The sequence below is a fragment of the Echeneis naucrates genome, chromosome 20 (genome assembly GCF_900963305.1).
Source record: "Echeneis naucrates chromosome 20, fEcheNa1.1, whole genome shotgun sequence".
NCBI lineage: Eukaryota > Metazoa > Chordata > Actinopteri > Carangiformes > Echeneidae > Echeneis > Echeneis naucrates.
In genome coordinates this window covers 2,528,604-2,541,687 of record NC_042530.1, presented here as the reverse complement: position 1 = coordinate 2,541,687, position 13,084 = coordinate 2,528,604, and positions in this window count along the sequence as shown.

Sequence of the window (13,084 nt, the reverse complement as noted above, 5' to 3'; positions counted from 1 at the left end):
TGTGAGCCTCGGCCCTTAATACATCCACGGCATTATGGGAATATGAGACAATGGGCCTCACTTCTGTGGAAGAGAAAGAACCACAGATTCAAAGAGACATCTTCAGAATAGTTTTGTGTCTTTGTGTGTCTCTCTGTGAACATTGGGTGTTCATTTACATTCCTCTGTGGTAGTTTCTCGTCTCTTCTTTGCTGCCCAGTAATCCGTTCATGCGGAGAGTCCACAATTTAAGAGTTAGGGTACTTGAATGTGGCGGCAGCAGCACATTAGCCTCAGACACCCATAACGGTGAGTTCGGAAACTCACTCATCAAAATGAAACAAACAATAAATAAACAATAACAAAACTGCAAAATTAGGAGGCGTTTTTAAGATAATCCTCCAGCAGGTGTACATGGGCAGTAACTGAAGGATGCCTGTCACTATTTGAGCCCGTGGTGGTTGCCACTAGCAACAGAGCATCCAACAGCTAGAGGCAGATTACCCATAGCTCACATACGTCACACGGTCTGTAAGTTTCATGTCCGAGCACAGTTTGGTCTGAAAAAGTGATTTATGCGAAAAAATAATGAAAGTCAGATTACGTAACTTCGAAAAGAAGAAATAACAAATATGCACCATGGCTCATTTTGTGGCGGCTCAGTAGCTCTGATATAAGTACAGGATGTTATGGTGGGGTGGGGGCTCAGGTTTGTCGTCACTTAGACACCAGCAACACAACGTCACACTCCAGTACGTACACAACATTGGTTTTGTCGTGGCCTCTGAGCTTCACCCCGCAACTTCTTATTTTGTTCCATCTAATCTGCAGACTTGGACAATTAAAGCTATAATGTCATTTCAAATAGATGCTGGAGGCAATTGTTGACTTTCTGCCGGGCAGTGCTTTGTTAATGAAGTGTAACTATAGATTTTGTGCGGTACAGCAGATTTTGTCTGTTAGTTGTTTATCTAAAAATGCGACCAAGCTCCATTTCGTTCCACACGGACAATAAACGGCTGCGAAGTAATGCGAAAACATAAATGCATTATGTGCTTTCAGAGTGTAATGCCAACTGTTTCCATGTGGTGGGGCTACTAAGCTGTCATATCCCAGGCAGATCTGTGGTGGATGAAAATGAGCACCAGAGATGGCAGTGGGTCAAAATTGACTGTGGATTTTTGTCCAAAACCCAGGAAACAATTATTGATTAATGTGAATCTGTCCAATTCTAAAATCATTTCTTTAAGCATTTTAATCTTGAAGCACTAAATTAAAGTTTAATGTGCAATTAAAGCATAATTGCTTTTGATTTTTTGCATATTAGCTCTCGAAGGAGTTCACATTTGCGTGGTATTTGTTAAAGCAGTGCCCATCACCGAAGGATAAGAATGGGTTTATGACTAAGCCCTGCCATTTAGCAGTTTCCAGCTAAAGCCTGTGACAACATCCAGTAAGACATTCATTGTTTAACCTGGTGTGAAATTAAGAGGTCACCGTGGTCCAGCCGCAATCTCTCTGCAGGGCTGCCATTGGTCAGTTTGTGCCAGCGAGCGATTAGCCATTATGCTGAGACTGTCTTAGTGCAGTGGACATAAGGTGGCCTAAGATTAGTGTTAAGTAGTTTGTGAAGAGTTTGTAAGAGGCAGAGCTGCTGTCTCTGCAAGAACAATCTCATTGGTTAGATTAAACTTCAGGAGGCGGGGCTCAATGGACTTGATGGACACCCAAAAAGGAAAGGGTCAAATGTGCCCAGTGGAGCTGCACAGTTCATTTTATGTTATGTGCATATTTACTGTGCGTCTCATTAATGCTAGATAAATATTTGTCTTTCCATATGAAGAATTTCTATATTTTAAATGTGTGCTGCTGTGGTTGGCGGCTTGCAGTCTTCTTCCTTTAATTTTTAGGGCTCACTGCAATGTTTCAACGCAGCTTACTGCCACCAAATGTCCGTCAGTAAAGCAGCACAATACCACAGTCCAAATATAATCCTCCATAAAACCCTCCAATGTCGTTTTCACATTTTCGTCATTGTACGGATTAAAGGAACACAACATTCAGTGTGAAATATAACAAAAGATATTATCAGTATACCTTCAACTGGCAGTTTGATTTTGTCACTTCCAGATAGCTCTTTGGTCCAGTTTTTCAGCAGCGAAATGAGGTCATTAAAAATTTTCTGTTTTGCTCGAAAACATTAAGTTTAAAAAACCTTTTTTTTTGTTTTTTTGCATAATATGAAGTGAAAATCCGCTGGATCACACGTTTTAGTGACTGTGGTGCTCAGCCAACTGAGATGTGGAACAGAGATGAGGGCTGATGGAGTCTTCACTGGAGAGGCTCTACAGCAGTGAATAGGAAGTTGGATGAATAGGATTTGGAGGGGTGACAAATTGAACGTGGGATTAGGCGCGTGTGTGTGTGTGTGTGTGTGAGAGAGCTACACCAGCTGGCTGAGTCCTTCCCATTTACTGAGGGGGCATGTGTTAACGTGTGCGTGTTTGTACTGCATGCGCTTCATCCGTGTACTGCGTAAGCCCACCTTGGATGATCCCCTGAAAACATGTGTCTGAAGAGCTTAAAGACCAAAAAATAAATGAATAAATGCTGGAAAAAAAATGCTGGAAAGTATATGCAGATTAAAAAGTGCAGTGATCTACAATTTGATGCCTGACCAAACCAGCCAAATTTCCTTTGAGACAGTAATAAATTTGTGCTTGATTCTCGATATTTGACTGGCACCAACCAGTAATAACCTTTTTCATATATTTGCAGTGAGTTAACGGGATTCACATAGTAGCATTAGTTACTTCAGGCATCTTAAAGACATTGGTTAGATTTTGCAAACCAGATTCTGAATGTAAATGGGCTAGTGTTTGCTGTTCCCTGGAGAGGCCTTTAAAATACAAAGAGTGGGTGCTATCACGGTTGCAGGCTATGAAACATGCATGTAATTTAGGCTCCGGTGCCAAGTGACGTGGGTGCAAGTGGGCATGGAGAACTTTCTGTCTACACAAATAGATGCTTTCAATCATGTGGCGTTTTTTAGAAAGTGGGTTGTGAAACTCGAAACGCAGGTCTTGTCTGCAGCGGGCGCCTCCTGTCAAACCTCATCCATAAATGTTTCTGCTTCATCACGTTAAATTTCTAATTTTGAAACAGTTACTAAACACAGCCCACTTGTGTCTAGTAGCTTGCTGGCTCCATGATGGTTGACTTATGAAAACAGCAATCGTCAATGAGCTTCTTCTTAAGTGTGCACCTACGTGATGATACATGACGTTTCATTAAGCATCTGCATCAACTGATGAAATAAGAAGTGCAGATTCAAGGTGGTTGGTCCCTTATTTATAAACATTCCCAGAAAATAATAATAAAATCAGATTGGGGCTAAAGCAAAACTGTTTGATTCTAAATTAAGTATTAAGCGGTTTTAAATCTGTGCTTGATGTAGCACAGGTCAGGTAAAACTCCTAATTCCAGAACAGAAGAAGTGGTGTTAGAAAAACAAGAGCTGCTCCGCCCGTCGCTGTAGACAGACTGCAGAGGAATGAAGTTTGATGCTGAACTCAATCCAGTAATCAACAGTTAATGCTAATGATGCTAACGGGCTGGAATATGCTAGGCTGTCTCAGGAAGCTAATAAATGGACATCTAAACAGATTTGCTCCTTTTCTTTTTAGCAGCAATTGAAGTAAATTTTGATTGTGTATTTTTATCAGCAGCAGACTCACCAATGTGCCCGAATCAAGCAGCCAATTATCTTCTGTATAATTATCCCCAACAGGCGGCATAAAGAAGCAGCTTGTCATCGACTGACCACTGACCGGCAGCGTTCGCCGTTGTGCTAAATTGCTTTACAAAAAATTCCTTCTCTTGCCTCCTCACATTGATTTTGGAGGGACAATGGGGAAGTCAATAACTAAGGTTTTTACCACCGCTGATCTAAAGCAGAGACAGAGGCACGGAAAAGAAACGTTTCATTCTGACCTTGCCGAGGCGAGCTTGAATCTCACAAGGTTGGATGTTGTTACAGACCGTTAGTCTGGAAAACATCTGTCCAGAATCGAGCGAGGTCGACAGATGAATGGACGGCCAATGGACATACGAGAGGCAGGGGGGTATTCTAAACAGGGCACATAGAGGGGAGCAGTTAGAAATTTGTCAGTCTGGACAGTAAAAATGATGTAACAGTCCTATGCATGTACACACGTGCACAACCACTAACAAGCGCCCCCCCCCTCCTTTGAATGCCCCCTGTGCTGCGTGTAAGAGGAGTTCTGTTGCCCAGTAATAAGAGGAAGGAGGCGGCGAGGCAGGTGCTGCTGCAGGGGAACAGTGGACCACTTGTGGCTCCCATTGAGCGTCTCTCCACACTCATCCACCCCCAAACAGTCACTCCATCTCACACTGCTTCATCACAAACAGGTGTGAGAGTGATTCCTTTCCTGCTTCCTGTCAATTCAGCGCCGTCATAACTTTATCTCTTATTTCTGGTAGATAACTGCAGTTGCTCATTTGTCCAAAGAGGATCCAGCGTCATGCAGGCTTTAAATGGGCTTCCACGTCGACGTTGTGTGTTTTTTATTTTGTTTTTTGCATTGTGCTCTGCCGCCGTCAGCTCGGACAACACCTGCTCTGATGATGAGTCTCTCCCTGAAGGGTAATGGGCTCTGAAAGAGGCAACGAGCTATGAAGAAGCAATCAAACTCACATTTAGGACATCAGTGCAGCTCGTTTTTCTTCACCTCTGTGTCTCACCTCAAAAAACTAAACCTGTGTAAATGTCAGAATTCATTGAGTGTGTGGGACATTTTCTTTTTTCCAAGAGTCCAAATCAATATCACATAATTTTTGTGCTCATTGACATTGGTGAATTTATCGCAGCCACAACAGCGCGTCTTGATTTATGTTTCGTTTCTGACCTTCAGATAATTGGTTAAATCAAATATGTGTCATTATGACAAAATGGGGAAAATGATACAGCAACCTTTACACGTTCGAAGTTAAAAATTGGTTTTTACCAGTCGCTGGTCTGTTGTGAGGGTGACAGTATGCAATTTTCATCATCTGCAAAATAGTTCCATCAAAATAAAAATCTGTGATTTTACACCTTTGGATTTCTGTGATTAAAAAAAAGAAGAAAGAAATGGTAAAACATCCTTAAAAATGTCTGTTCTATCTGTGGTCCAACAGATAAATATATTTTTCTTTTAGTTCAATTGGAGACACTGCAAATGTCTGAAAACCTCCGTGTTGGTCTGAGTTACTGTGGTCATGATGTAACATGAAGCGATGAAGCGAAGACCTAATAATTCATCACTCATCTGACTTTAAAGGTCCCTAAAAAGCCAGTAACATTAAATATTGATCAGATTTGATTGACAATTCTGACAGCGATCCATTTTTCTTTTTCTCTTACATGACATGAAGTTCAGACAAAAGCACAAAAACAACTTTTGCTCATAATAAACCTCCTCACGCACAGTGATGCCTGAGGATAAATATTACTGCACTAATTAGCGATTTCCAGGCCATCCAGGACGTACAGTTCATGTGATCCCAACCTCTATCAAACAACACAAACTTCATTGTTTTTCCACATGGCCAATGCTTGAGGTGACTCATACTGAAGCAATTTGTACATTACGGGTTTTGTGGAGCTCTCATTGACACACAGAGAGAGCTGGGGCCTTGAGCCCGCCTCGTGCAAAACGTGAATCAAATGCCCTCTCATCTCCGGCGACCAAGCGCAATCTATTTCTCATTCTCCTCTCACTGTTGACACGCTGTCATTGCAGGGCCTCGCTGCCTAGCAACAAAATCCAGGCAGACGTTTTTCCAATCTTCTGTCAGGAGGTAAAGCCCCGCCCCTCTCCGTCCCTGGAGGAATGATTGAAAGGTCACTTCACTCCTCGCCTTGTCTGACAGTGCGCAGATTGTCCTTTCTGGAAACTCTGAAGTGTGTGTGTGTGTGTTTGTGTTGAAGGAGGGGGGTGGGGCTTACACTTCAGTGGGGGTACAAAACACTCAGTGATGAGTGGACACAGCAGCAGGGACGTGAAGGGTGTGTGTGTGTCTTTGGGGTTTGCTGCCAGATCGATGATGCCACACTTCCTTCATCACAGGCTGAATGTGACCCCCATCGCACTGCTCCATTGTTATTCTGGGAGGGGTCAGAGGCCCCGCCGAGAGGTATTAAAGGAGAGATGTGGTTCTTGTTTTTCTGTTACAGCCTTTGTCATAGCATTGTGTTTTCTTTTTTTTTGGGGGTGGGGACATCTTTCTCATCAGTCATGGGAACGTTTCATTCACCCACTTCATGTTGAGATGTGCACACAGGACGTCCGCTCCTGAGACCTACGGCACGGCCCATGGAGGGGAAATACAGCAGATGTCTCTTCCTCTCCAAAATGTTGTATTTTATAGACATAGCTGGGTCTTCTGCCGCCTGTGTAAATGCATATTGTGCATTAAAAAAAAAGACACAACTGACTTGAAATGGGACTTAAATATCAATGGCAGCAGAGCTATAATGAGCGACCTGGAAACTGCAGCATTCAAATGAATGCAAGAAAGATGATAGTTTCCATCACATAGTTCTTTTGAAATAACTCTTTTTGTAAATCATGTCATCTCACCAAACTGTCTTCGCCTGTTGATGATTTAATGGCACACATCACTGTAGGCTGACGGGTGGAAATGCACATTCATTTGCATTTTTTGATAGATTTTTCTCAAATTCTAGTTAAAATGTGTTCTGTGATGGGTTGTAAAACCTTAAGAAGAGATTCTGATGCCGTTTTGGATTTTGCATCTCATTGGACAGACGTGGAAAGCGAAAAGCTGATCAGCAGCAGGATCTGTTGTCCAGAGCAAAGACAACCTGCCGTTGTTGCAGCGCTACCTTGGGGGCCGCACCCTGCTCGATTTTTTGACCCGAGAGTTCACCTGTGACCTTGTGTACCGGTTATCTTTCGGTTCTGTGATGAATAACAAACAAACAAACAAAAAAAAAAAACCTCTGGAGGTCATGGATCTGGACAACATAATCTCAAAAGAAAAATTTACCTCCATTTTAGCAGCAAGACTGCAGCTCTCTTAGATGGAGGGTGGTGGAATGTGAATTTTCAGCACACGTCCGTGACATCAACATCCATTATAGTCCTGAGCTCTGTTCCCCCGAACCACGCCGGTCCACTCTTGAAAGCAGCACAAGGCAATTGTGAAGTCATTTTCAGAGGACAGGGCTAATGACTGCTTAATCGTCATTGGTTGGATAGATTTTAAATCCCTAATGTGGAGCCTGAATCATATCACAGTTATGTGGAGGTGAGTGTTAATGAAGGAATGCACCTTACTTTTTTTTTTTTTAAAAAAACAAAAATATTTGCTTGAGGGAATGAATCATGAAATGTTTTTTAGGAATGTGTATTGAAACACGTTCATTTTCAATTTAGAGGTGAACAATTAAGCAAGTAGCCACTTGGCACTGATGATATAGAATTAACAGGCTTCGGTTCAATAGAAGAAAGATACACAGACATCCGTGAATGACTGGAAATATGTATCGGATCGACTACTTACAGTCAAGCGGACTTCATTTGTGTGATAATCTGCAGAATGGAGATACAATGATGTAGGACTGACAGATTCTAATTGGTTGTTAAGAACAAAGAAAAAGGGAGTGGTGAGGGTCAGGCAGAAAGGAGAGCGGGGATGGGTCAATGATGGAGGAGGAGGAGGACTGAGGTGAAGAGCAACGCGTTGATTCAGCTGAAGGGGGATGTGATGTAACTAAATTCTCTGAATTTATTGACTCTTGTTTGAGAGCCTCGCTGTGAGAGGTGGGTCCTCTGAGTTAATGCTACAGTGCAATAGAAAAAATAAAAATACACAAAAACAAAAAGCCCCAGCAAAGACATGTCACTAGTGGTGTGTTTTGCCCTCAATTTGAAAAATGCAGCTAAAAAAAAAAGTCAAGAGACCAAAGCAGTTCGCAGACTCTTCTCCTGCTGCATTGTGCCTGCCTGAATGCTGGTGCATTCTGGGTTATATCATTTCATATTCCGGTGTACCGCTTTGTGAAAGAAGGCTGTAGTAAGTGAGTTTTGGGGCTCCAAATTCTGAGCGGTGTTAGAAATTTAAAAGCAGCTTGGTATCAAAGCTGTGAATTATTCTGGGAAATTAAATTCACAGTGTGTAAAAGGAGGATGTGAACTTTGATGTGAAACTAACTCGCCTCAGCAAATAAAATGATTAAAAACATTATGAAGAAAAATTGTGGGGTTTTTTTGAAAATTGACTTGAAAATTGACTTCAAACATGAAATGAGAGAACAAGTGTTCCCCTCGTCCTTGACAACCATGTTCCAAATTTCTCTGATGTTACAATTATTGCATTCCAGAGGAAGCGTGCAAGTTTTATCTCAAGATCAGCTTTCCTACTTTTCTGGCCTGATTAATAAAGTTTGGCCTTATTATGAGAGCTACCTTCAAAGCTCAGTCCTAATGGCAGAGAACCAAAGAACACGTCTCTCAGTCCCCGTAGTCTCCTTCAACAATGCATTTGCCTTCAATGCGAGTGGCAGCTCTCAGTGGGGGGGGGGCTGGATTTCTGTGCTCTCACGTCAGAATATTTTTATGCGTCATCAAAGTGGCAGCTTCTTTCTGGGCAAAAAAAAAAAAAAACAAGCTTGAGCCAAACGCTGGAACAAAGGGCCTGTCTGACGGATGATATCAGCATACTGCCTCCGCCGTTTGATATGAGAAGCAGGACTTTATTTACTCTTAGGCAGGCTCAAAGCTGCAGTGATTGTGAACCTTTGTGAAACAGACTGCAGCATGAGAATGGATGCATGACGTGTGTGTGTTCATCTCTTTGGTTCGAGCAGAGCACTGTGACAAGTCTTTGAAATCCTACTTTTTTTGGAGCACCTCCTGTTTTATCAGGCCGGTTTTCCTCACAGCATCTTTCTCCCAATTCAACCAGCCAAGCAAAAAAAAACAGACGCAGGCTAAAGCAGTTTGACATCTTATGTCAGATATGCTTGGGGGCATTTTTGATAATAATGAATATTTGATTGAATATCGCGATTTCTTTCTTTTTTTTTTTTTTTAGTTTTACATCATCAGTCTGTATGAACTCATCAAATGAATCGTTTCTTCCTCTCTCACTCTTCCTGTCTTGTTTTGCTTATGGGTTTCGTTTGGTTGGTCGTTGAAATAAGACAAGAATTTGTCTGATTCACACTCTGTATCGTCTTCAGAGAAGACGCTAAAAGAAGCTCATGCTGCAAACAGAAGTTGGCATAAATGAAATCATTCAGATTGCCATCATTAAATGAGTGACCCTCTGGTTCGGTGGAAGTGTGGCACTTGTACCTGTGCTGCCTCTGCTGCTTTGTGTGACTCCTTTCCTCTGCAGGGGCCCGGAGCTCTTCAGCCACAGTTGGGCGTCCTGAGAGAGGAGCACAAAGTAGGGGGACACAAAGTGCGCTGCCAACAAAACTGCACAAACTCAACACAGCCACAGCTCACAGTCTGTCGTCTTTACTCTTGACTTCCTGCCCTTCATTCATTGTAAAATGCGGAGTCATTTTACACAGAACCAGACCGTCAGTCGCTTTCGGCCTTGCACCTGTTGTCCCAGACTGCGAAGAGAAGCGTGAGGGGCGTTGGCTGGGACATCCGATCCAGTGGTGGACAACAGCTGCGCCGTGTTTTTCAGCACCGCCTGTATACAACAGACACACAGACATTTCAGACATCCCAGTTTGGGACCTGAATGCACCACGGCTGCAGGGGTATCTGCAAGCACAAAACCCAACGACTTCTATTGGAGATGCAAGTTTAAACAATACTAATTTCTGTGGGAATGTGGCCTGAGAAGACAAATTGCTCAACAGTGACAAAAACAACAAACCCTGGCCACAAGAGTGAGACTCACACATGCCGAGTTCCTGTTCAAGACTTAATTCTTGCTGAGAGAGAGAAGCCACAGACTATGCTTGCATGCACTTGAGTCATTTTTAGGAAGCTGAGGAAAAACAAAACAAAAAAACAAACCTTCAGTGGCTTTAATGGAAAAATTCCAAGATATGAAGCTATCTTCCTCAGAAGACAGTTGGTGATTAATTTCAGCCACAGAGCTCCAGTGAAAACTTGCAGAAGCTGATGAGAAAAACAACTTTCTTTCTCTGTATTAATGAGAAAGCATGTGGTGGGGGGAACGCCCACCCTGCGGACGACAAGGTGGGCCAGTTGTCTTCCTGCTGACTGATCTCTCTGCCGCAACATAAATAATCTGCGCTGAGCAGTGCTGGCTGCGCTCCAGCACAGTTAAATTGAAAAACTCGAGGAGTGATTTGGCTGCTGATGAGAAAGTGATGTGCATGCAGCCGAGTTGCTACAGGGAAGGAGGGGAAGGGTGGGGGCTTGTTTTATTTCTGATGCAGAGCTAACTGCAGAGTGTGTGAAGTACACAGTACACCTGTGGAGCCGAGGGCCGCGGTTGGTGATGAAGCAGCGCACAACTTCCCTGCCTCAAATATATCAAATATCTCAAAGTGCTTCTTTGGTCTATCCATCAATTCAATTCTTGGCTGAGAGAAGTGATCTTCAGGACTCTTCAGATTGGCCCAGCTTTCTAAAAATTATGATTCCAGGAAAGTAACTGCACCCATCCAAGAATTAGTCCCACACCAAATTGTTAATTTTCCAATTTTGCTTACAGATCAATAAAAAAAAAACAAAAACAATCAAAAAACAATGTTTATTATTAAGCTTTAGAGATGCTGGAAGGCAGCAGCTTAGCCAAAAGCTACCAGCATCTCTAAAAGCCAAAGTAGATTTCTTTAAAATGTATAAATTGAATCACCATCGTGAGTTCAGGGGCAGTTGGAAACACTTGAAATGCTCAAACGTTCGTCTTTACTTAAGGTTTGTCGTGACTTATTGCTCTTTCTTGGCCCAAAGCAGCTGTGATGCAGAGAATGTGACATTTAAAATCAAATTTAATATTTTGTTATCATACTGTTTCGCCTCTGTAGCTCACCTGGTGGAGAGTGTATCAGGTGTAAAGGTTGAGTCTTTTCTGCAGCCCATCAATTTCAAGACTGACTGGCCTGACCCTTTAGCTGCAGCGCCTTCCCTCTTTTTCATGCAACTTATATACACACACCTGGAAAAAAATGCTGGCTATAAATATATATATGGCATTTACTTTTCAAGGACAAAAAAATACTGTATTGAGCAAACATGTTCATTCACCTCTGGAATATCTGGAGACATCCACATTTACACAATGACAATGCACAACAAACAAACCTGATGATATTGATTGCATTTTGATTAACTGTGCAGAGTGTCGAAAGTTTGTCAGGACATAATCACACAAAGACAACACATTTAGAGAGATATCTATTTAAGAAGACACCAGAGACCAAACAATTCACATTTAATGCCCTGGGCTTTATTGTCTTATTTTAGTGAGAGTTCTGTCACATTTTTTTTTTTTTTTTAGTCTTTTCAGCCTCCAGGTGGGACAAGTAAACCTCAAGGATATATCCTGCCATTGGACTGGGCATTCAGATTCTGACAAAGACGAGAAGCACTACTAAGTAATGCTGCCTTTGTGCCTAACTCTTCACAGAAGAGAGAACATAAAATTCCCCAAAGGAAGGCACCCAATACTTGTGGTTTTTGGCCTTGCAGCCGTCTGGAGATTCTTTTTTGAAATAAAATTGAAAAAATAAAATAAAAAAAAAAAAAAGTGAGGGGAGAAAACGGCTGTTTCCTCACGACCCCTCCGTCCCCTCATTAGCATTTTTTTGTTATTAAAAACTGGAATGATGAAACACGTACAGCGATAACTGCCCATTCGCCTCCCTTATTATCACCTATGCATGAACAAGTAACAAATTAACAAAAGAATGAAGTCTTTCAATTAACGAAAAGCTTACAATCAAGTTTACCACAAGGGAAAAAAAAATATACAAAAATAACTTTCTGTTTTACAAAAAAATGTTTGTGGGATAACACAAATATAAAGGGGGGCTCCACTTGCATGAAAATGAAGGACAACTCCTTTGAAAACAAAATACAAAAGCAGCATTAGGATATTTATCAAAATCATGAAAAAAAAAAAAAAAAAAAAAAAAAAAAGGTTAAAATGTCATAAAAACATAGTGCTTTAATCAGAAGCAGCAGAGGCTTCTGGGAAGAGACTTCATCCCTGTTTTGTTACTTGTGTTTGGGACGACGCTGATGCTCCCAGGAAGAGAGGAATGGCCCTCTCTTCACAGGAACCACAGTCACCCGCCAACACACCACCTCTTCATCCTCCTCCTCATCCTCCCGGTCTGTATGTGAGTCACCATTGATATCCACATGATCGAGAGAGAGAGAGAGAGAGAGAGAGAGAGAGAGAGAGAGAGAGAGGGAGAGAGGGAGAGAGGGAGAGAGGGAGAGAGGGAGAGGGAGAGAGGGGGAGAGAGAGAGAGAGAGAAGCACAGGGACCCAAAAGAAACAAAACAAAAAACAAACAAACAAACAAACAAACAAACAAAAAAAAAAAAAAAAAAAAAAAACTAAACGTGGTGGGGTTGGGTGGGTGTAGTGGGGGGTATGGGCAGGGGTGGATTGGGGGGCCTGCTATGTGTTCACAATATACAAAAATACCCAGGAGTCCGTAGCTACCTAACATTTACTACAGCACATGAACCAACAAAGGTACAGTGTACAAATAAAAAAAACCTCAAAAAACAAAAAAACAAACAAAAAAAAAAACAAACAAAACAAACAAACAAAAAAAAAACCAACAAAAAACTGTAAACACAGCACAATAAATAGATAAAAACAGCAGGCTCCGCACCATGCACACGATGTGATAAAACTCTTCTCTATACAACTCCCACATCTCTCACACTCGCCACAAGTTACTTGGCTTTACTTTTTTTTTCCTTTAAGTTTGATTCCCAAGTGCAAAACATCACAAATGGACAGTTCTGTATTCAAGTAGTATATACAAGGGGGATATTACAAATATGTAGTTACTGTACAGATACGAATTTTGCCATTTTCATAATTTACAGATGTCAATG